The sequence below is a fragment of the Dipteris shenzhenensis genome, chromosome 18, assembly GCF_047967505.1.
Source record: "Dipteris shenzhenensis isolate YYH24624 ecotype China chromosome 18, Dip_SZ_1.0, whole genome shotgun sequence".
Taxonomy (NCBI): domain Eukaryota; kingdom Viridiplantae; phylum Streptophyta; class Polypodiopsida; order Gleicheniales; family Dipteridaceae; genus Dipteris; species Dipteris shenzhenensis.
The window spans coordinates 39,995,149-40,020,279 of record NC_141613.1 but is presented as its reverse complement, the minus strand read 5'-3'; positions in this window follow the sequence as shown (position 1 = coordinate 40,020,279).

Genomic DNA, 25,131 nt, shown 5'->3' with positions numbered 1-25,131 from the left:
TACAAGTGTAGTAAATTACCAATCACTGGGCTTGCATGCTGAGGATAGTACTAGAGTTCATGGGGTAATGAGGGATTAGAGGTGATTAGGCTTCATGATTTAATTTTGTCGAAATTACTACCCGATGGTGGTGGCTTTCATCAGCCATGTCTGTCGTGGCTACAAATCCACCGAGCTGGCAATTAAAATTACTAGCCACCGCTCACCCACCACCGAGCTTAAGCATGCATGATCACTATGAGTGCCATAAAAATTACCACTCATCGGGCTCACATGCTCAGTAGAGTACTAGAGTGGATAGTAATGAGTGATTACAGCCACATCTATCGTGGCTACAATGCCACCGTAAAAATTACCAGTGACCAGGATTCATGCTCAATAGAGAACTAGAGTGCATGGTAATGAGTGATTAGAGCTTCATGATTTACCTTAGTGGGAATTATTGCCCGGTGGTGGTTGCTCTCTTCAACCACATCTATCGTGGCTAAGATTCCATTGGCCTGGAAGTTAATTACCAGCCACTAGAGTGGCCTGCTCAAATGCCACATGGCATATTCTTCATGATTACTAGCCCATCTGAAGTGGTGCCTAAGATTCCACCGATGTGGCTTGCAATTAATATGGATGGAACCCAAGGCTCCAGCCGCCCCACGATGGCTCAAACTTTATAATATATATAAGATCCATGGCATTTGGCATTTTACTATGTTTCTCTCATCCTCCCCTGCTCTGCTACTTTGCTCCACACCCCCCCTCTAGCACTTTTCCTCCCTTGCTCTACTTTGCTCGATAAATGAAGACTAGAAACATCAATATAGGCCCCTCATGACATAGAAATATGATGAGCTAGACAAAGATGAAGTATCTTCTCATTCACTATAACTTTGAAAACATGGCCTTCCCATATTCATTCCATGAGCTTGTATATGCAATTTGCATTAAATGTGTTCCCTAAAAGCACCCAAAATACCTAAGGCGGCCAAATTTTGTAATTGATCTCTCATTTTGGGCCTAATCATCCTTATAACATATGGGGCATGCTAAATTCTTTAATTAAAAAAAAAAAGTTTTGTGATACATTTGGTGTCAATGATGTTGAGATATCGAGCTCCACTCGAGATATGCCAGGGTGACCGTTGTGTACTTATGTCACCGACTTGTTAGCTGGAGATGCGGTTGGTACACCGCCCACAAATAATAGCTGGATGACAGCTATCCTTATCTACTCTAGTTTGTGGCTCAGTTAGTATGCCACCTTAGTTAGTTGAGTTTGGTTTGAGACCCACATATAGGGTTCTTCTATTTCTTTGTACTAGAGTTCTTTTGGCTTTCACAACTAAGAAGAGGAAAACTATTTTTCAGCCTCCACCTTTGTGTGTATTCCCCCATTTTTGATTGTGAGAAAGCCGCAAGTGAGACTCCTTCCCTCTCTCCCACTATCTTCACATGGTATCAGAGCCTTGTTCGTGGTAAGGAGCTCAAGAAAGCAAGCCAAGTTCGTGGTGTCCTGGTAAGAGGACCAGTGTTGCTTTCCTATTTCGAGTTTGGGAGCAAATCTCTGCAGGTAGCACAGCCAGAAGTGCAGGAGTGCACTATTTCAGATTGAGACGCCCTTCACGGTGTGGTGAGAGCGCAGTATATGCTGCGGGAGAGGGCAAAGCCCATAGTGACTTTATTTTTCGGATTTGAGGCCGTTTCGGGGCCCGTTTTGAAGGCGGAAGTTCTTCGCAGGCACTCAGAAAAAGGCCCTGTTTTTTGCTGTGCGACCACTGCGCGGCTAGTCGGTGGAAAGGTGCCACAGAAATTGCATCGTATGCCTATGTGCAGAGATATTGGGAGTTGCAGATTCATGCCTATTGCCTGTTGATGCAAAATCATCACTAGGAAGTGACTGTGTGGTGAAATACCACGCTTGTCGGTTTTGTAGATCTGCCCGTGTGAGGCAAAAGCTGTGTTTTTTGCAGTGACAGAATATTTTGCAGTGTTCTGTAATGGCATCTGATTCTCTTTCACAGATTGTCACTGAAAAGCTTGATAAGAACAACTTCCAGGCATGGAAGTTTAGAATGACGAATTTCTTGATGGGAAAAGGCTATTGGGAATTCATTACAGGAAATGAAGAAGAACCTGTTCTTCCTAATGTTCCCAGTCAACAGGAAATGCAGGCATTCAAAGGATGGCATGAGAGAGCCAGGAAAGTTATGTACTAGCTATCTGTTAGTATTTCGGACTCCATGATTGTGCATATTCAGGATGCAAATACGCCAAAGGAGGCATGGGATACTTTGGCAAAAATGTATAGCACAAATACGCAAGCCAGGAAAATGCAACTCAAACAGGAGTTGCACAATGTGCAGAGAGAAAATTTGAGCATAAATGACTACCACATGAAAGTGAAGAATATTGCAGATGCACTTGCTTCCATTGGGTCGCCAGTGGATGATGATGATTTGGTTTCTGTAACCTTGAATGGTCTAGGAAAGGATTATGCACAGTTCCGGACATCCATTGCCGTCCGTGAAAACTTTCCTGATTTTGAGGAGTTGATTGCTCTTCTAATTTCTGAAGAGCAGAGAGATGGGGGTGCATCTTCTTCAGCAGGAACTTCAAAAGAAACTGTCTTCTATTCAAATGCTGGCAGAGGTAGAGGCAGAGGTAGAGGAGGCCGATCTGCAGGCCGTGGTAGAAATCAGAATATGCAGCAAATGCAAGAAAACCAGTCCTATGCAGGAGGACGTGGTAACTCTAGAGGCAGGGGGAGCCAAAGAGGCCGTGGTGGATGGCAGAGAAGCCAAAATGCAAACAATAATGTTGAATGCTACTATTGTGGCAAAATGGGTCATATGGCTAAAGACTGCTACAAAAAGCAGAACGACATTATGAGTGGAAAATTGCAGCAAGGCAATTATGCATCCTCTAGTAGACAAGGCGATGATAGAAATGAGCATTTGTTTATGGTGCAGCATATGACAAATTCTGTAACAAGTGCAGAAGAAAGCAATGATGTGTGGTATGTTGACTCGGGTGCGTCAAACCACATGACAGGTCATGCTGAATGGATGCAGGATGCAAGAAAAATGGAAAAACCAGGATTTGTGGAGACTGGTGATGATACTGCACATCCTATTGTGCAGATTGGCAAAATTCCTTTGTCTATGCAGGATGGGAAAAAGAAATACTTGTCTGATGTATTTCATGTCCCGAACATCACCAAGAACCTAGTTTCTGTTGGTCAGATGGTTGAGCAGGGCTTGCAGGTCAGATTTAATCCTCATGGATGCTTTGTTGAGGATATGAAAAATAATGGTCGCTTGATAGCAAAAGGAAAGAAGAAGGGCAGGATGTTTACGTTGGATGCAGACATGCTTGAATTGAGTGCAGCAATGTTTGCACATGGGACCGGTGTAGTTGCAGATATTGATATCTGGCACAAACGCATTGGTCATGTTAATATACAGCGACTAAAATCAATGCAAGCCCAAAATATTGTTGCAGGATTGCCAAAATTCAAGGTTGCAAAAATGCACAAGATTTGTGAAGCCTGTCAATTTGGGAAACAGGCAAGGAAACCTTTTCCTAGGCATGTTCAAGAGAGTAAAAAGCCATTGGAATTAATCCACTCTGATGTGTGGACTACAAAAGCTGCATCTATTGGAGGCTATCACTATTTTGTCACATTTATTGATGACTTCAGCAGAAAACTGTGGGTGTATTTTATGAAAAAGAAAAGTGAAGTGTTTGGGCACTTTAAAGCTTTCAAAGCTATGGTTGAAAAAGAAACAGGCCTGCAAATAAAATGCCTAAGGTCAGATGGAGGGGGAGAGTACCTCTCAAATGAGTTTGCAAGGTTCTTGCAGGAGCATGGTATAAAGCAGCAATATTCATGCAGTCATACCCCACAGCAAAATGGAATTGCAGAAAGAAAAAACAGGCATATTGGAGAGGTATCTCGGGCTATGCTAAATGAAAAAGATCTACCAGATTATTATTGGGCTGAAGCAGTTGCTACAGCAGTCTATATAATGAACAGGACTCCCACTACAGCAATACATGGCATGACGCCAGAGGAGATGTATACTGGTAGGAAACCAGATATTTCTCATTTGAAGATTTTTGGTTGCATTGCTTATGTCCATGTGCCAAATGAGTTGAGGTCCAAGTTGGATCCAAAAGCTGAGAAGTGCGTCTTTATTGGTTATTCTCTGCAGCAGAAAGGGTATAGATGCTATAACCCTTCTACACGTAAGTTCACAGTGAGCAGAGATGTTGTTTTTGATGAGATGAGCAGCTGGTATAAACCAGTCAATGTGATGATTGATGTAGATGCACAAAATGGTAATGCTGCACAGAATGCACAGCAGCAATCACAAAATATCAGTGGACCTCGAGTGTCCTCTACCAGTGGTTCACATACTTCGCCATGGACAGGCAGATTGAGATCAGGAGAATCCCCTCAAAACAATGCAGATAGTGGTACGCAGGTATCACGAAAAGGAAAAGAGAAGGTAGATCAGCCCATGTTTGATGTGAATGCAGGTCACTCTTATGTGGATGGTGAATCCAGTGGCTCAGAACAGAGCATTGATGATGAGTTGGGTATTCCTTCTGTTGTTACACCTGGAGTAAGGAAGACCAGGGATGTTTTGAGAGCACCTGGAAGTGAGCCTATTTTGCGTAGGTCTACCAGGGTTAGGTATCCTGTGGATAGGCTGAAATATGATGGATTTACAGCCATTCACTATGCCTATATGGTCAAAGTGATACAGGAACCAGAACCCACTTCTTTTGAGCAAGCCATGGGAAATGAAAAATGGGAGAAAGCCATGGATGAAGAAATGGATGCCTTGGATGCTAATGCTACATGGGAATTGGTGCCTTTGCCTAAAGGCAAGAATGCAATTGGTTGTAAGTGGGTTTATAAGATCAAGCACAATGCAGATGGTTTTGTGAATAGATACAAGGCAAGATTAGTTGTCAAGGGGTATGCACAGACATATGGCATTGATTATGAAGAAACTTTCAGCCCGGTTGCAAGGATGGCAACCGTAAGAGCAGCCATTGCTATGGCTGCATCAAAGGGATGGTATTTACATCAGATGGATGTAAAGAATGCCTTCTTGCATGGTGATTTGCAAGAAGAGGTCTTTATGGAGCAGCCAGCAGGTTATGTTCATGCTACTCATCCTGAGTTTGTTTGCAGGTTGAAGAAAGCCTTGTATGGCTTGAAGCAAGCACCTAGAGCATGGTCTGACAAGATAGGACAATATCTTGTCACTGTTGGCTTTCAGATTTCCAAGGCAGATTTCTCACTCTATGTGAGAAAAACAGAGAAAGGGATTATGCTGCTGGTCATTTATGTTGATGATTTGATCATCACAGGTGATAGTGATGAAGATATCCTTCATGTGAAAATGCTATTGAGGCAGAAGTTTGAGATGAAGGATTTGGGAGAGCTGCGTTATTTCTTGGGCATTGAGGTGATTAGATCACCAAGTGGGATACAGCTCTTGCAGAGGCAGTATGGATTGGACATGCTGTCCAAATATGGGATGACAGGCTGTAAGCCTATTTCAGTTCCTTTGGAGCAGAATGTGAAGCTGAGCACAGATGCAGGTGAGCTTCTAGAAGACCCTACTATGTACAGACGCATAGTAGGAAGTTTGATTTACATGACTATTACCAGGCTAGATTTGAGCTATGCTGTTGGGTTGGTAAGTCAGTTTATGCAGGCTCCAAGGAAACCGCATTTGGATGCGGCTAGACGCATACTCAGGTATGTGAAGTCCACATTGCAGTATGGACTATTTTATGAGGCTAGGGTTCAGATACAGTTGCATGGATACACTGATGCTGATTGGGTTGGTAGCATTTCTGATAGACGATCTACCAGTGGATATGTGTTCTCTTTTGGGAGTGCTGCAGTCACTTGGAGCAGCAAGAAACAGCCTACAGTTGCCTTGTCGAGCACAGAGGCTGAGTACAGGGGTCCAGCAATGGCTGCATGTGAGGTAGCTTGGTTGCATAAGCTACTCTATGATATGCATCAGTCTACAGATGGGCCGGTTGTCATTTATTGTGACAACATGTGCAGTATACACTTGGCAAAGAACCCAGTCTTTCATGCCAGAACAAAGCACATTGAGGTGCATTATCACTATGTGCGGGAGAAGGTTTTACTAGGTCTTATTGATCTAGTTTATGTCAGCACAGAGGATCAGGTAGCTGACATATTCACGAAAGCATTGGGCGTAGAGAAGCTGCGCAAGTTCAGAGACCTACTTGGTGTGCAGGATTTGGGATTGAGCTCGAGCGGGAGTGTTGAGATATCGAGCTCCACTCGAGATATGCCAGGGTGACCGTTGTGTACTTATGTCACCGACTTGTTAGCTGGAGATGCGGTTGGTACACCGCCCACGAATAATAGCTGGATGACAGCTATCCTTATCTACTCTAGTTTGTGGCTCAGTTAGTATGCCACCTTAGTTAGTTGAGTTTGGTTTGAGACCCACATATAGGGTTCTTCTATTTCTTTGTACTAGAGTTCTTTTGGCTTTCACAACTAAGAAGAGGAAAACTGTTTATTAGCCTCCACCTTTGTGTGTATTCCCCCATTTGTGATTGTGAGAAAGCCGCAAGTGAGACTCCTTCCCTCTCTCCCACTATCTTCACAAATGAGCCATCAATTGAGACTCCTCCAACTCTCATCACTCATCTACTCCCCTGCTCATTTGCTACTCACCCACTCATCTTCAACATGCCTACTACCACCCCCCCTCGATGCTCAGTGATCCCAATGTTATCTGCCTTCTCATATAAGGTGATTGTGTTGCACTTACCTGGAGTAGAAATGCTAGCACTAGTGGAGACCCTTCATTCCCACAGATGATTCCCCACCCATCTGCATGTCACTACCTTAGATTACATGATGACAAAGAGCCTCTTTATGGTTGTGTTGTATGGGTTCCCCATAGATGTCAACGAAGGCCTCAGTCCTTTTAGAGCAAAGTACTCTCGACTTGTTGTGGGGGAGGTAATCTGAGTCCTGGCAATGTGCATGGTCTTCAGCCTCTCCATCGTATCCTCCTTCGGTTTTTTTAATGGAAGAAGCCAGAATGGCAGAAAACTGAGTTGTACAAATTTCCTCTTGCTTAAACGAGGCTCTTAGCAATGGTTGGATGCAATCTTTTGTCCTCTAAGGCTCTCAACAATATTTTGGCTCACTGGATGTAATGTTTTGGTCTCTACGACTCTCAATAATTACTGAGTTTTTATTACATTTATGTAATCTCTTTTTGTTCAATTTGAGGCTCTCAGTATGCACTATTCTTAACTTTTATATTTGAATGGTTATGGCTGCTAGCTGTAATCTTTTGGCCTTCAAGGCTCTCATTAATTGCCAAGTTTTTATAAATGTAAGATCCTATGTTCAATTTTTGCTCGGTATAATTTAATTTTTATCCAACCTATTATTGGACGTAGATGCATATGTACATTGTAATCTCTTTTGCGCAAATTTCACTTGATAAATTATGCTTTTTCCCTCATTTATATTTACTATAACAAGGACTAAAATACCAGGAAAGAAGGACTATAATTTCCTTGGTTTATGACCAAAATAGCGCTAAAATAACTCCAATGACCCACCGTTGTGGTTGCATGGAGATACATCTAGAAAAATACAATTAAACTTTCAAAAAATGCAATTGACAATATGGCCCTTGTTGAGGGGTCCCCTCTAGGGACAAGGGCCATATTGAAGTGCATTATACAATATCCAAGATGCCACTGGATAGAAATGGTCGATATGGCCCTTGCCCTTAAAGGGGACTAAAGGGGACCCCTCAAGGGCCAAATCATCAATTGCATTTTCCTTGGTTGCACAACAGAATACTCCTTGGTACACAAATATATAACTCCAAGAACCAGCGTGGTGGCTGTCATAGATCTCCTTCTGTTTGCTAGCGTGTTGGTCATCATAGACCTCCTTCTGTAATATGTTATGGAGCTATAACTCCAAGAACTAGCACGGTGGTCTCTCTAAGGCAACCTTGAACTCTGGGCGATGATAGGTCATCAGGCTAGAGACTGCGTTGAGGCAATGCTCAGAATGATAGATTGTGTCTCATTATTATGCCAAAAACTAGCACAATGGTCTCTCCAAGAAAACCTATTATTGGCATGGGTTGTGGGCAAAGATGAAAAAAAAGGCTGCATGATGAGAGGTGGTCAGCAGGCCAGAGACTGCGCTGCAGGAGTGTTTAGAATGATAGACTATGTCTAATTATTACACAAGAACCAGCACAGTGGTCTTCCCAAGCCAACCTTCAATTTTAATGATCTGCATGGGTGTGGTGCCCAGTGAGACATGTGGCAAAGTTGCGGCAAAAGACTGCATGATGATAAGTGATCAAGTGGCGCAGCCCAAAGACCATGCTATGTGAAGGAGTGCAGAGATGCCTTGTATCGAGCCATGCGGTGTTTTGAACAAATAGATTGTGTCTCATTATTATGCTAGTGCACCTTCATGACATCGAGAAAATTTCCAGCAAGAGCATGGGTCCATGCAAAATTCAAATATTCACCGAGAAGCGCATCGCATCATAGCCCCAAATTGACCCCGAAAATAGTTCCTTGATTGGCTACTCCCAAGCGAACGTTGACCCAAAAAGTTTGTTTTTGATCGAAAGGTATTTTTTAAAATCTCATGTTTAATCCTTGATATCTCAACCATGTTGTGGATGGAAATTTTGAAATATAAAAATAAATGTATCTAGTTCTATGTAGATAAATTTAATATCTTAATGTAATCCAATAGATATGGCTAAGACTTAACTACACATGTGTGAGAAATGTTCCCATACTTTTTAGCTCCTTTTTAGGATGCTAAAAAAGTTCATGAAAAACTTTCCTTCATTTCATGTAGGGTTCTTGGCCTATTAGGAGCTCGAAATTTTTGTCCATATCTCAAAAGAGCCATTGGTTGTGTGTGTGTATCTATGTATGTGTGTTTGTGTGTGCATTATGTATGTGTGTTTGTGATTTCACTAAAGTGTGTGTGTGTGTGTGTGCACGTGTGTGCGTGCACGTTAGAGGGTGGTATAATGGCTGTGTGAAGAGAGATCTTTAAAAAGCTTGCATATTTTGTTCAACTCCCAAAAAATCTCATGACAAAAAGCTCACAAAAAAAATTTCCCCCATTCATTAATCATGTTCTTATCAAACTCAAGCTGCCAATCAATCAAAACTTCCTATGTTATGCCACCTTTTTTCCTAGATTCCTAAATTTATACAAGGGGTCCACAACTCAACAAAATTTTGGGGAGTTTAGTAAAAATTATGTGCCCATCACTTGAGTTGATCAACAAAAGATATTATCAATTTCACTTTTTGGATGCAAATTTATAGAAATATAATCATATAAGGGGTATTTTTTAGTAATGGATTTTGAAAAAAAGTTATAAGATTGTATAGAATAAGGGCCATTTTTTATTTTCTCCAATTTTGTAGTTGAGGGATCTCTAAAAAACGCCTTGAACACATGTGATAGTCTAACTTTTTGTATAGTGAAACCCCCTGTGATCAAAACTTCTTGTATCATGCCGCTTATCTCATAAATTTCCTTATGAATTGACCTTTGTAGCTAAATCAAACAACAAATTTGAAACCAATCTTTTGTCTAGCCTACCTTATTAGGCAATCATTGTGCATTTGATGGGCGAGGGAGGTCAAGCCATCATACCTACCCATTGTCAACTTATGTTTGAGAACACATAATTATGTTCCCATTTTTAGTGGTCATTCCCTTTTGCACATGCTCAAAGCTACGATATGATTTTTTTGTAGAATGGGGGTTCCCCAATCCACATATTAGAAATCCTCATATGAAGGAATTGTCTTTCCACAAATGCCCATGAAATGTTCATCATGCTCTTGTTTAGCTCGCTATATTCAAATACAAACTTGAAGAAAGAAGGAATCTTTTGCTTGATTGATAAGGTATCCTTATTGAGCTAGAAGTATGAATTATACCTTTGCATTGTAGGAGATGGGTTCTTGGATGTCATGTAGGGTGGCTCAAGAACTTGCTCAATAAGATGCCCATTGATGACAAACTTCCTTTCAATGTATGATGATGGATGAATCCTTGGTGGTATAGGTTTTGATTAATGCCTCTACTTTTGTTGTGCTAACATACACTTCCCATAGAAGCTTGTAAGAGTTCTCTTCAAGAGTTCTTTGCTTTTAGCAACCAATCAATTAAGGGAATTGCCACTATCCTTGAAGCTAGTTGTTGGGATATCGTCTTTGGGGGCATGGGGTTGGGTTCCAAGTCTAAGGATGACATTCTGAGGGCCAGAAGTAAGGTTTGTGGGAAGGGCTAGAAAGCTATGTAGTTGCAAGTTGAGAAGAGTGATTGTAATGGAAAATGAATGTGTTGACATTGATGGCATATTTCATGTGCAAAGTATATGAATGTGGGGAAATGTGTGACTTTGCATGAAAATTTTCCTTTTTTTAGAATCACCACCATCATTTTGGGTTCTGCATGCCATGTTTCTCTTTTTAATAGTGGTGTCAATTTTGCATGATTATGCAATCTAGTAACTTTGTGTTGTGATACTTCCACGTGATTGCAATCTCTCATGGAAGTTGCATAAAGAAAAAAATTTTAATTTGGATACATGGTAATCCTTTGTCTTAATTTCATCAAATAGCTTGTGGATCACCTTTTCTTGCAAGTTGGCCACCTAGACTGTGGCATTGTTGAACTCTACGGGGTTATTGAACACTTCTACTAACTTGAGGGGTCCATTCCACCCTAATTTGAGGTTTAGTTTGAGGGGATTGAATTTTTGATTGTAGAGCAACATTATACATCTTCAACCTGGCCCAAGTTTTCATCTGAAAATAGAATTGGGAATGGATCTAGCACCATTTGGCAGTTCAACTTTCTATAGTGAATACAAAACTAGAGTTTACCATTATTCTTGGGTACTACCACGTTAGGAAATATTTGCGATTCACTTTTGTCAATAGCATAAATGAAACTTGTCTGACTCAGCTTGTCAAGCTTGGCCTTGACTTGCTTGGCATAATTTGGATTCATGCAATATTGTTATTGGCTAATCATCTTGGCATCTAAGATGAGAGGAATCTGGTGTTGGCAAACTTTTGGTGGTAGTCCCTATAGATCTATGTAACTCCAAGAAAATACTTCCTTGTATAGCATAAACAAATACTTAACTACTTAAAATTTATCCCCAACTAAGTATGCACTGACAACAATTGTGCGTGGATCTTCTTCAATGCCTGGATTAAGCTCCAGTGTTGGTTTCAAAATCAATTGCTTAAAACCCAACTGAGTGATTGTCATTCCGTGCTCTACTAACTATAGCTCACAAACCACATCTTCTATAAAGTTGTTGGGATAAGAGTGTTGTTACTCGGCCAACTTCTCGGTCTTCACCTTTTCTTTTGAGCTCTGTGGCAACTTGGAATGCATGAATTTTACCACCAAGAAAGGTTTGCCATTCTCCTGCAAGAACTGGTCTTTGTCCTCCAAGTCCTTTGGTGAATATCTGCTTGGGACTTTGCTTGGATTGTGGGAATTACTTCATCATCCACCATTGGGGTATCAATGATTGGGATGGTTACCAGGGAGCAAAACGTCCTTGGTTGGTTTTTCTATGGCTTCAAGTTGTTGTAAGAGAAACTCGCTACAATATGGGGCAATCTTCAATAGCTCTTAAACTATTAAGATGACTCTCATATTATTGAGGATTTCCCATGCCTTAACCATTACTGGGGAACATTTAGATGTGCTAGTTTCATCTTGTAGTCTAGTGGTACAAGCTTCAACTAGATCAGTCACCTGTTGGGGTCTTACTTGGCTTGACTAGACAATCAATAAAAAGTTATTTTCCTTTCAGTTCCTTGTCCAACTTGGATGCCAAAAACTTCTATGATTTCCACCCAAGGTCTCCCTCTAACGAAAGATCCTCGTTTGCACTGCTAAAATGGGACCCTTAGGCCTAGTAGCTACATTAGCACTTACAGGGTCTACGACCTTGTTGAGTATGGCTTGGCATCCAAGGTCTACTTCCCATCATTCAATAAGTCATCCCCAAGATTTAAAAGATTCACAAGAAGAATAAAAGATGAACTACATCCCCAATGATGATCAAGGACAACTCAAGTGAATGAGTATAATAACAAGACCTAGGAACATGACCTTTCTTGTTTATCTCCTCCATTTCAAGCCCTAAAATGCTACAAAACACTAAACATAATCAAGGGAAGGAGTAGAATAACCCAACCAAGCAACATGATCTTTCTCATTGACCATATTTCCAAACCCAAAACCCTAAACATAATCAAGCGAAGGAGTAGAATAACCCAACTAAGCAACATCATCTTTCTCATTGACCATATTTCCAAACCCAAAACACTAAAAGAATATATGCAAATGTTAAGTATTATCCCTAGATATGTCTCCTCCATAGCCAATATCGAAATCGAAACCAAACACATCCCTTCAACCATAACAAAACACAATCCAAAACCCAGTTTTAGAAATACATCAAAGCTTCATGTCCTACATGAACCACAAATCTCGATCATTATGAGCAAACTTGAACTCAACTTGGGCTCAAAGCTCAAGTAGACTAAAGCATTTCACACTAAGCAAGAGCCTACTTTATGCATGTGTGCTTAACTGTAATAGACTCACATAGATGGCACAAATGCACTCAATGAAGGTGAAACGTGTGCCTCAACAAACCTTTAGCATTGGATGAACACATAGGACTTGCCTACAACAATCGAGAATGCCTCCTCAAAAGTCAAACTAGGTTGGAAGTCCATTGAAAACTAATGGTTGGTTGTGATTTTTTGCCCCCTGTTTACTCCCTCGCTCTCCCTCGATTGCCCCCTTCAGAGACATTTCCTTTGAGGTTCATGAACATATGTACACATGTACATACATGTGGTGAAAGACTCATCCAAGTGAACTGTCAAAAATTGCTTGTGTGCCAAGGTAGTCCCGTTCTTCCACATGGTCAGTTTTAAGTTCTTCAATCATCTAAAATTTTAATAACTACAATGTGACCTCTCCCCCAAATCATACTTCCGCATTATTTGTGTCAAAAGCATTGCTTTCCGGGTGGAGCCATCACAGGACTAATAATATCAACTCGGCTGACGAGATATGCCTTACATCGACCTGCCTGCTTTCGATTGCAATAATAGGAGAGCAGCGATAGTCGGGTATGGAGAGGGAAATAGTTGCGTGAATTTCTCAATCTGAGATCGACGAGCAGAAGTCTTTATCGAAGATGAAGCAGAGAGCAAAGCGGATTTACCGAATTGCGTTTGATCGAAATTCTCATTTGCAGAGTTGAGCTGATCATGATTACTCTTAACTGGAAGTTGGAACGAAGATAATTTAAAGACTGGTGGGCGGTCGTAAGATGAAACGAATCGAAGCTGGAGGGTAAAATTTACTAGCAGATTGGAATTTGGAGCTTGTGGCGACAAAGACGAAGTGCGGGATTGTGGAATGTACGCTTTACCAGGAGAGGAGTCTAATAGATTGAAAAATACGAAGGACTGATAATCGGTACGCACGATCCCGCACTCGCTGAAGCTACTTGAAGGTTTCTGTGGTGTGGCCTGATGTCTCTGACGGCCTCATTCCGGATTCCTATGGAGGAAGACTAAGCTCACAAATCACGCAAACCAGGCCTGGCCTGCAAGATTTCTTCAGAGTTTTGGCTATGACAATTGATACCGCGCCGATTTTTGCATTGCTTGAATTGTCTTTACGCGAGATCCCACAGTCTGTACGAGTGACACAGGACAAATTATCCAAACGGAGCACGGGATCACTACCTCGAGTCAATGGTTATGGCCTGCATCCGTAATAAAACGTCAATAGGAGAGAAGATTTTTTATCCCAACTCGCCGATTCTTTGAAAACGGAACACGGACGAATGTAAATTCAGCGAGACGAACGGGACACGGGAAAATGTAACTCGAATGTCCATGCACGATTTACGGCTGCGAGACCCAATGATAACCTGCTGTCATTCAGAAGATGCCGCTCCGGATTTCAAGAAACAAAGCTTTTGATGCGAAAAATCCTCGTATCACGGAAATGGACTTTTGGACTCCAAAAGTGTCTACATAATTTATAACGCTCTAAACCTTTCAGCCCAATGAGGAACTTAAGAAGCTTTTTAAACAAGATGAATTTCTTTCATGTGGCCTGCCCTAGATGGTGAGCAGAAAAGGGGACGAATTGGAAGCTCAGAGTAGATGGTGAGCAGAAAAGGGGATGAATTGGAAGCTGAGAGGGAAATAGAGAAGGAGAAGAAGAAGAAGAGAGAGAGAGAGAAAGGTGGGGAGAAAAAAGTGGAGGATTGAAGGGATGAAGAAAAAGAAGAAAGAGAGAGAGAGAGAGGTGGAGAATTTCATGGTATTCTCAGATGCTCCTCCAATCAATGGATGCCAAAAAAACGTGAGCATACAAAGAACTAAATACTTATTTTTCTCTTTAGAGGCCAAACGATTACTAAGGCCTACCCATTGGGGCAGGCCAAAAAGAAGGTATACAAGATGCCGACTATGGGCAACAAGCCCTGTGCCCTTGCTACTACTAACTGCAAAAGGTCAAGATGTGCTACATATGTCTACTTATTACTGAAAGATACGAGCCCACTAGACTATCTCTCTCCTCCACCACACTACTGAGATCTCGCAAATTGGATTTGACGATCAACGAAGCCTTGCGCAGGTCATACCGTTTAAATAAAGCTTGATTTCTAATCTCCCATATGGCTAGGAACACGGAGGCTCAAATGTGCAGCCAACACATAGCTAAGGTCAATCGAAAGCCTCTAACCTCTCCCAGAATGGCCACCTAGCCTAATTATAACCGGGCCATTAGCCCTAAATTTTTGATCGCTTGTGGCATGCACGTCCACACTCCCCTGGAGATGACGCAATCCCAGAACAAATGACGGACCTCCTCGATGGCTTGGCCACATAGCGAGAACAATGACAACACCGTAATATGGTTGCTCTACGCTTGGCCAAGATGCCTCTGAGAGGTAGCCAACTAAGGATTGCTTTCCATATAAGTAGAAAGCCCGCTTTTCTCGCCATACCTGGCTTCTAGATGTCTCTGAATTTGGCACTCCACCAGGAAGCACTTCTTCTCAATGACCATTTCTGGTTCAAGGAAGCTGCTAATGGCATGGGCTTGAAGACAAACCGATAGGCTTTACATGCAGACAACTTTCTTAGGCCTGATCTCCCTAGGTTCCATTGGTTTCCTTTCCAATTAGGGGCCTCGATCGAATTTGTTGGCCAAAACTCTAGAGTCCTTTCCAAAAGTGTGCAAACTAGATCAATTTTTCCATCGCTCATCCTGTAACAAAGCTTAAGTCCTCAAGCGAGTGCCAATCGACTGCTTTAGCATTTCAGATATCCCACTAGTGCCTCATCCCTTTTTTGAATAAGTTCCCTAGCTTGAACAGTGTCAAGTCTGGTAAAGGCTTTGCCCAAGCCTCTCATTGCCTTGCTCCACCATAGGTACTCCAATAAGCTGGCATCATCCCTAAGGCCTCAGCGACCCTTCTAGGTTAGCCCATCAATGCACGACCTCCATGCCATCACCAACCCGCTCACTAAGTCTGAGCCTACAATTCAGATAGGAAAGTCAGTGTTGAGGATTCATATGTAATGCTCAGTCCTTCTTTGATTCCCTACAATCATCATCTTTAAGGAAGGCCTACTTCATGATCAAGGAAAAAATTAGGAACTAATTTAGAGGCTTTCGGGCAAGTTGGTTGGGCTAATATTTAGAGCTTTAAATTTGATAAACTAGCCCAAAAATAAAGGTGGGCTAATTTTTAGAGCCTCAAATTTGATAAATTCGCCCTAAAAGTGATAGCAGGGCTAATATTTATAACTCTATATGGGGGAAGATTTGCCCATAATTGACCTACACTATCATAATCTTGTTCCCTCCTTATCTTCTACCCTGTTCATGATGTTGATCTAGAGAGAAGTTGTTTAGGATTCATCTCAACATCATTTATTCATATGTGCATAGCACTAACATATAGAGTGCTAAAAAGGCACAAGGGTTAGGAGCCCTAACCCTTACCCTAAAAAGGATGTATATATTGATACTTTACAACTAATATAGTGTACAATTAGTCATTTGTGGTGTGCTCCCTAGCTGTATCCTCTGTCCTCACCACCACGCTTCCCCTCTCCTCTCTCCATATTTGTTCAATTTGGAAAAGAGCCTTATGTACTAGTTGAGCCCGATCCATGCCCCTGCTCCCCTACTTTTGTTTTCAATGATGAAGGCTTTGTAGGTATCTACCCATGGGGTCCTATCACTAAACATCCGGGGCAACCACATCAACATCACAGCCGTGTTCTTGATTTTGAGATCTAGCAACCCTATTCTACCCAATGCCTTGGGATTCTTCATCGCTTCTGAAGGGATCGAGTGCCCTCTTCCACCTAGACAAATGCCCTAAAGATATGCTCAATTTTTGCCCAATGCCCTTTTTTGAAATTCTAGATTGATGCTAGGTAGGTCGTAGAGCTTGCTAGGATGTGTTGAAGGATTAGCGCTCAAGTGTTCCAACCGAATTGCATTCCGTGCCATTTACTCAAGTTGACTTTAGTTTGATCTTTTCCTTCATCCATTTGAGATGTTGATGAACTGCGAGGCCAATGCCTAATGGGCCACCCAAATATCTGACTACATTGCCTCTATCAATGACTTGGACTTGTAACTAGCGAATCCACTTGTCCGGGGGTTGGAGCTCATTCTAATCATGGACGTCTTATTCCCACTACATTTTGAGCCTAACACTATGTAGAAATTCTCGGGGGCATTAAACAAATTGGACACTAAGATTGGTTCTTCTTGCAACAAGGCTAGAGTGTCGTCGGTGAAACATTTGGGCTCCCAACTATTCTCTTGAGGGAAGCATTACTCCAGTAATCTTGTTTTTTGCCTTTTATCTTTCGAAGAGATGGAGAATCAAAACTGAACCAATGGCGAACAAAAGGGGGGCCAAAGGGAACCCCCTGTTGGACAGACCTATGGAGGTCAAAGTGTCCCATTACCCCACCATTGAGGCAAAGTATGACCCATGCATTTCCAAAGAGGCACACGATATTGTTGATAAATCCCTCCCTGAAGCTCAGTCTATCTAGGACTACTAGGATATAGTCCCAATGAGCACGATCATATGCCTTATGCAAGATATAGTCCCAGTGAATGCGATCGTAGGCTTTATCCAAATCAAGGCTGAAGATTAGTACCTTCTTCTTTGAACTAGATTGCGGTAGGTAGCCTTTCTATCATTTCCCCAACTCTATCTACTTCCTCTTCAAGGAGCCTTGAAAAAATGCCTTCGAGGGGAAATCACCCAAGCACAACCATGTTATGTGACTTAACACTCTTGGACGCTTTGTAGATTCAATCTCCCACTCTTGTATTGCATCTTCACACTCAACCAGCAAGGTTGCAATCATGGCATTAGTCGGGTTAACCTCTAGGGACTCCCTAGGACTCCCCCTAGATGGTCCTTCGCTACCCTTCTGTCATCTTTCCATTTAATCTTCTAGTCTTTTGCTATCGCATGTACCCTTCTAATCATGCCATCCTTGTGCTTGCATGGATTCGCCAAGCATTCCTTATGTCCACACAAAACTTCTGGTTGGTTAAGAACTGCTTATTGAGCTTGAATGGTACGTCCATTAATTTCCCCTTGTACACAAGAATGCAAAATTTCCATGGAATAGGAGAATGATATGATAGACTCATAGAAGGTAGACACTCGCCCTTCATCGGCCCCTTCATCCACCATCTCTCATTTGTGTAGTAAAATCTATCTATACATGTCACCCTGAACTCCCCTCTTCTTCTATTGGTCCACTTGATATAGTTCATCCCTAACGGCTCCATGTACAGGTAATCCACTAACCCCTTCGATAGGCATAACTCCAACCACTCCTCCTTCTCTATGCCGAGCAAACAAGCCAGGGGATTTGATCTATCTGCCATCCTTTTTGTAAAATTCCAATCCCCCGCAACAATCCAAGGGCCATAATTACCTGAGACCTCAATTGCTTCCAACATTCTCCCCTCACCTAAGAATCATTTGGATCATACACGCTTGCAACACCGAACTCAAATCCACTAATAACACTATATTGGAGAATTTGGGAATCTCCCAAGTCCCACTTTCAAGTAAATGGTTAAGATTTGACCAGGTGGCCAAAACGTGAACCCTTACTTGGAAGTGCAACTTGGTAGGATTCCCTAATATGCTGTTTAGGATGGATTCAGCTTTCAAGTACTTGGTTCATATTTCACCAAGTGGCCAAATATTAACCATATTGGGAAGTACCAAACTATTTGAAAACTCCAAAACTCCCTAATATATTGTTTAATGTTGATATCAACACCTAACATCCAACCTTCTACATTGCTAAATACTTATGTAGAAGTGTATGCATTATTGACTAGAAGTGTGGTCACTCCTTTATCCTTGGCTAGGAAATTCAAGGAGACTTTGAACCCAAGATTTCTACATGAAAACCAAAATGGGTCATCCCCACCACATTCCAGTTCTTCTAGAAGAACAACGCTCGGGTTCACCTTCCTTAGGACAATAAGGAAACCTCTTTGTTTCACTTTATTGCACACTCCTCTGAGGTTCCATGATATGATTACCACTTTAGACCTCTTGAGCCTTTGCTCATTACTAGACTCACTGTTTGATTTCTTTGCATGCATCACGAAAAAAACTAAATCTATTCTCTCTCCCCGCACTACCTCCCTTAGCCACTTCCTTGATTCTCTTTAGAAAATTACTAGGTGGAGGTACCTGCACCCCCCCACGTCTATCTCCCTTTCTGCTTTCTCTTTCTTTCTTTCTTCAGACACCTTTTTTTGTGGTTGGTGTCAAGCATGGGCACCTCCTGCACTTCAACTTGAGGGAGCTGAACAAGAGAATCTGATTCTCATTCATCTCTGATCTTCTCTTGGATTCTGTCTCCACTTGCGCACTCTATACCTAGAGTGCAGGGGGGCCCTTAGGCATCTCACGATTGTGCATGATAGTAGAGTACTTTGCTTTGTTGTTTTCTACTATAGTCTTTTCCTTCTTACCCACTTTCCTCGACCCTTCCTTCTACATGGGTAGCCTCGGTAACTCCATGACCTCTTGGGATCCACCAGCAAAACAACCAAAATAGCCACATTTGCCACCTTTACATGGTCGTTTCTTAACCTAGGGGATGCATTCGTTGGCTCCTTTCTCCCTTCCAGATTATCACCAACCACGAGTTTTGTGTTAGCTAGTCTGTTGGGGCACTCTTGAGAAGAATGGTCGACCTCCTTACATATGAAGCAAAAATCAGGAAATGGCCCAAAGACCATGCATTGAGCCAATGAAAGTCCATTGGGAATCTAGACCTCGATGTAGTCAAGCATCTCCTAGATGTGGTCCCAAAGAATCTAGGCCCGTTTATGTCCTATCGGTGTCTGGGCAGAGTAGGGGACTTGGAGAAATTTTCCCCCAAGGTAGAGGCCAATATTTCCATCTCCTCACTAAGCCATGGAGTGAGATTTGTAAAGTTGAACCAAACGGGCAATGATGATATAAAAAGTTGTCTATACAAAATGATAGGTTCCATGGTATGGACAGAATTGACACGCTCGTGAAGATGGCCCCTGAAGATGGAGGTCCTCCCCACCAAATCATTACGAAACACCTCTAAGATGCAACAAAACAAAAAGAAACTTTTCCGTATAGAAGGAGGGAAAGTCACACTCAAATGCCAAGAACTTCTCTAGCTCTTCCTCCATGGAATACATCATGTGAAAAACAAATAAACACCCCCTTTAGAAAGGCACGCTACCTCCAACTTGATATCATACAACTCAAGGGAGCAGGTCGAAGAGCACTTGCTACCACTTTCAAACCATCCTTTAGTAACCATCTCTTTTGCATGCCTAGCCACCTCATCCCTGAGGATCCTAGCTGTTGTCTAATCATCTGCACACATTTTGCAAGCCAGCACATTTGTGTAGGATAGGGAGCCATGGGAGTCATCCCCGTCTGCTCAAGAACCTTCCATCATGAATCCCCTACCCTTCTCCGAAGTCGAATTAGCTTGCACGCCCTCCCATTCATGGTCCCGACTTCTTAACTCCTATGTATCTTGGTGGGAGTCCTAACCTCCTCCCCATGTAAGCTCCCCATAGATTGCATGCACCACCCACTAACCTAGTTTCTCCCACTTCTACTATTCTTGACTCCTTGGATCTTCCATTTCCTATTCCATTGACCTCTGATTTTGATAGCAAGGTGAGAAGAAGGAACTTACAAAGCTTAGCCAAGTATTGTCTCCCTGTACTTGACTAATTTAAGGAGGCTAGGAAGTAGAAATATTTGATGTTCATTGATTAGAGGACTCAATGAGGTGGAGGGTGAATTGCCATTTCTACTATTAATAGGAGGAGGAGGAGGAGATCATAGAAAGTGAAGTTTCAAGCAAGAGGAGGTTGTAGAATTCTAATCACTGATGATGTAATGAAGTGAGGAGCTAGAATCAAAATCCAATCAACATGGGCTATTTTCATCCTAGATTATGCCCTCATCAGCATTAACCTTGTAATGGAGTCACTTTTGAATCTTGAACTAGAGAGTTTGGTATGAGGCCATTGGTATGAGCCCAATGATTTAAACCACATTTCCTAAAATGAAGAAGAGTACCATGATAAAAGCATGGACCAATGTAAAGAGCACCATTCCACAATAAACCTCATGAGCCTTCACTCCTCTTAGCTATAGATAAGAACCAAGAGAGGATCACACCAAGAAAAGGGCTCGTGTGCAATGTGGAGAGGATCTGCAAATACAAGAAGGGATCCTGGATGTATCTTGATGTCTTTTATCATGATGATTCGATGGCTTGATTTGTGGATTCTAGGTGGAGAGGAGGATGGGATAGCACCTAAGAAAGAGCTCTCAAAAAATATTGTGAGAGAGACTTGCTGAAGAGCATAAACCATGAGAGACAAGGAGAGGTTGAGAAAAGTGGCACATGTACCATAGAAAGGTGCTAAAACATCTTGCTTTGTGGAAATCCTCTTGGTTTCAAATTTTCAACTAGCTTATGGGTGGTTGAATGCAAGTGTCATGCCAACTTTGTGATAAGTTGATCTTCACCCATGTTGAAAAACTTCTTTTGTTTTGATGTTTTATAGTTTTGAAGTGAAGCTATGTAATATAGCTTCCCCCCTCAAGCACATGCTAGGTTGCTTTACATATTTCTCCCAAATAGCAATCAAAGTCAAATCCAGACACAATGCAAAGAAGGTTTTCTCATCCTTGGGAATGGCCTATAGCTCAATCTTTTCTTGTCCAATGAACATGTTCTCAATAAAAAAGAGTATGTGCATGTAACACAATGCCCCAAATGTGAGGCATTCTATAGCTCAATCCTTGCTTGTCCCATGATTATCTTCTCAATAAAAAAGTGTATGTGCATGTGGCACAATTCCCCAAATGAGAGGCATTCTAATATAGGTAGTCTATGCATGAGGATAAGGTACCAAAGAAGTTCTTGTGACACATGACCATTATACATAAGATAAAACACAATGTGAGCCATTGTCCTTCCTTGGCACAACTTATGTATAATCATGGTCAAAATGGCTCACAATGGGAACACTAAAACAAACATATTTCATTGAGATTTTATCACGATTTTATCCCAAAATAAATTCTAACATTAGCAGAATTTGAAGCAAGCCCATCAATATTGGCCAAAAAGTTCTCCACAATTTCTCATGCAACTTTCAGCACATACATGGGTTACCTCCCTCACATAAGAGCAAGACAAATTAGAAGCAATATCCACACTAATAAATCAAGGTCATACTTTTGTCTTGCTTCAAAATGAACGTTTTGTCACAAAATGAACCCCCCTGAACATGCTTGTGTCGTTTTCTCTATGCCTTTTCTAAACTCAAATAGTATTAACCATGGAATGATACATTTTAAAATATGACATAATGTCATGCTTGACCCAAAAAACATACAAAAGTTGCAAGCTCCATTGACAACCATCCTAAGGAAAACACCATTTGGAAACATTAACATTAGAACCATGACAAATACAACATGAGCAGTACTTGCAGATCTCCTCCAAAACCATCAAGTTATTTAAATTATGACCAATACTTGTAGAATATCTTCCAAAAACCATAAAGCTCTGTAAAATACAGTCAATAGCACCTACCTAGCACCATCTCCCCCACTTCTATCAACACCACTCAAAACAATGTATGAAGTAGCACTTATAGAACTAGCCCCACTTGAGTCAACCATGGAGGGATGTTGTAGTTCATAGAAACTACCAGCCATGTAGACCAAGATGTGGAGCATAGACTGAAAAAATTCACACCATCCGTGGTGGTAAGCCTCCTTGAATGTAGGTTAAATGCATGTCCTCTGTAAAGTCTCGCCATATGTTCTCTATATTATCCCACATTCATGATGAAAAAGAATGCAATCATTAGGACAAAGTGTGATAGTATTGTAATCCATGCCAACAGCTGTCAATATCTTCTCCACTTGTCAACATCTTCTCCACTTCATCTCTTAATGCAGGCCTGGTACATCTTCTAAAGCAACTTATTTCAATCCATGAAGATATATCAACCTCAATGATGATTCCACTAGTATCTAACCACCCATAACTTGTTCTTAAATTTAGGATCAAAAGGCAAGCCCATAGGTTTGACATAGTTGTGCCATCATACAAGGGGATTGGTTGTAACTCACCCCTCATCACGGTATGAGACTCTGACATGACATGTGGATGCTTCGTGTGCCTCTATATATTGCACCATCATGTCTGATTAATATCAAGTAATCTATCCTAATGTGTATCATCAAGAAAGTCATCTTTGTTCTCTGTCTCCAAGTGTGGTCTCTCTATCTCCCAACATCCTTGGAGGCTTGCCCAAATCCATGTCATTGTGTGGCTACATGAAGTGCCAATACACATACATTGGTGCTCTCTCAACCACCTCATTTATGTAAATAATGAGAAAGAACACAATGTATCATATCAAAGGGTGAAGAATATATCCATGTCTAGATGGAGATTTGACAATCATCACCCTAGTAGCACCATATCGAATTTGAAAATCATCCCACTATCTCTTCATCTAATTAGTATCTACTTTGTTTATAAATTTGCACACAATCCACTAGTGTCCTTAAAAGTGTGCATCAAATTTTTTCCTTCTTAACCCACTAATCCATGGTAAATTTTATATTTCCTCATTATAAAAAAACCCACTATATATTCACTCCATACTAGCCTTTTTTAAGGCCTATATTCAGGGAAATAGTTTTAGGTACCTCATAATGTCTTGAGGCAAAAATTGGGATAATTTAGGCATATACCAATGGTTCACTAATAAAAAATTGCATCTCAAAAAGTAAATAGTCTCTTAGCCTTTCCTCTCCTCCCTTGCTTTCTGCTACCCACCCTAGCCTTCAAATATGGACCCATCTCTTACCCAAAACCTCTCTCACTATCTGTCATTTCCCCTTGCTACTACTAAAAGGGCGTTCATCTTATTTGGAGGAGCTTGAAGCTTGTGAAGGAAGGGACATTCAAACTAAGGGTTCTCCCTCTCCCTCTCCCTCTCCTATCCCTCCAATCTTTCTTCACTAAAAATTTTATATATTCATCCTATATTTATTTGTAATCATTTTCTACAGTTTATTGGATTTTTAGTGTGCTTTGTTTGAGTTTTGGGAGCTTCTCTCTTGTTTTTCCTTCCATGGGAGAACTTAGGTTTTGTAAAGGAGATTAAAATTTTTTAAAAATTTTAGGTTCTCTAACTCTCCAATATCTCCTCTACAAGTGTATGAAAGAAGATAAGAATAAGATAGAACAAAAGAGGATTGAGGAAAGATAGAATAGATGAAAGGAAGATGGAAAAGATGGATAGAAGAAAGAAGGAGATGGAGAAAGTATATTTCTTTTCAAGTTTGCTTGCTTCCTTGCTGACTTTGATTTCCTTGCTTGCTTTATTCCTGAGGGGCCTAGGGGTCACTACTTGAAAGCCCTATATATCATGCACATTCTAGGATGACCCCCCAAACTTGATTTCCTTGATTGCTTGCTCACTTGGAGTAACATATAAACCTTCTATAAACCTAATGAATGTTGTTTTTTTACATTTATAGATGTTTTTTTCCCACTACGACTATTTCCTTTGTTTACTTCTTTCTTTTGATCAGTGAATACTCTCATGTACTCATGCAATGCATATGCCATGTAGAGCCTCCCCACATGTGTAGCTAGGTCACCCTTTAGGTCATTCGCTTTGTAGTCCAATTCTACATCTATACATTCACATATACTCAAACATGAGTACTAAGTAGCTCATTTAGATGTACGAGCTTAGATGAGTCCACTGCAACAAGCTATGTTTGCTGCTCATATAGCTAGTGTCATGTCTCACTCCCATTCTCCTCCCATTCAATCTCATTAGCATTGCAAGCTTATAATCATCACTATTGATTGAGATAGATGCCTATTGTTGAGAGATCAACTATAGAGACAAATCATTTGAAATTTTTGAAGTTGCTTCTTTGGATGGTATAGATGTTATTTTGATTATCTTGTGGTGTGTGATACTTGCTTCCTTGCTGACTTTGATTTCCTTGCTTGCTTTATTCCTGAGGGGCCTAGGGGTCACTACTTAAAAGCCCTATATATCATGCACACTCTAGGATGACCCCCCAAACTTGATTTCCTTGATTGCTTGCTCACTTGGAGTAACATATAAACCTTCTATAAACCTAATGAATGTTGTTTTTTTACATTTATAGATGTTTTTTTCCCACTACGACTATTTCCTTTGCTTACTTCTTTCTTTTGATCAGTGAATACTCTCATGTACTCATGCAATGCATATGCCATGTAGAGCCTCCCCACATGTGTAGCTAGGTCACCCTTTAGGTCATTCGCTTTGTAGTCCAATTCTACATCTATACATTC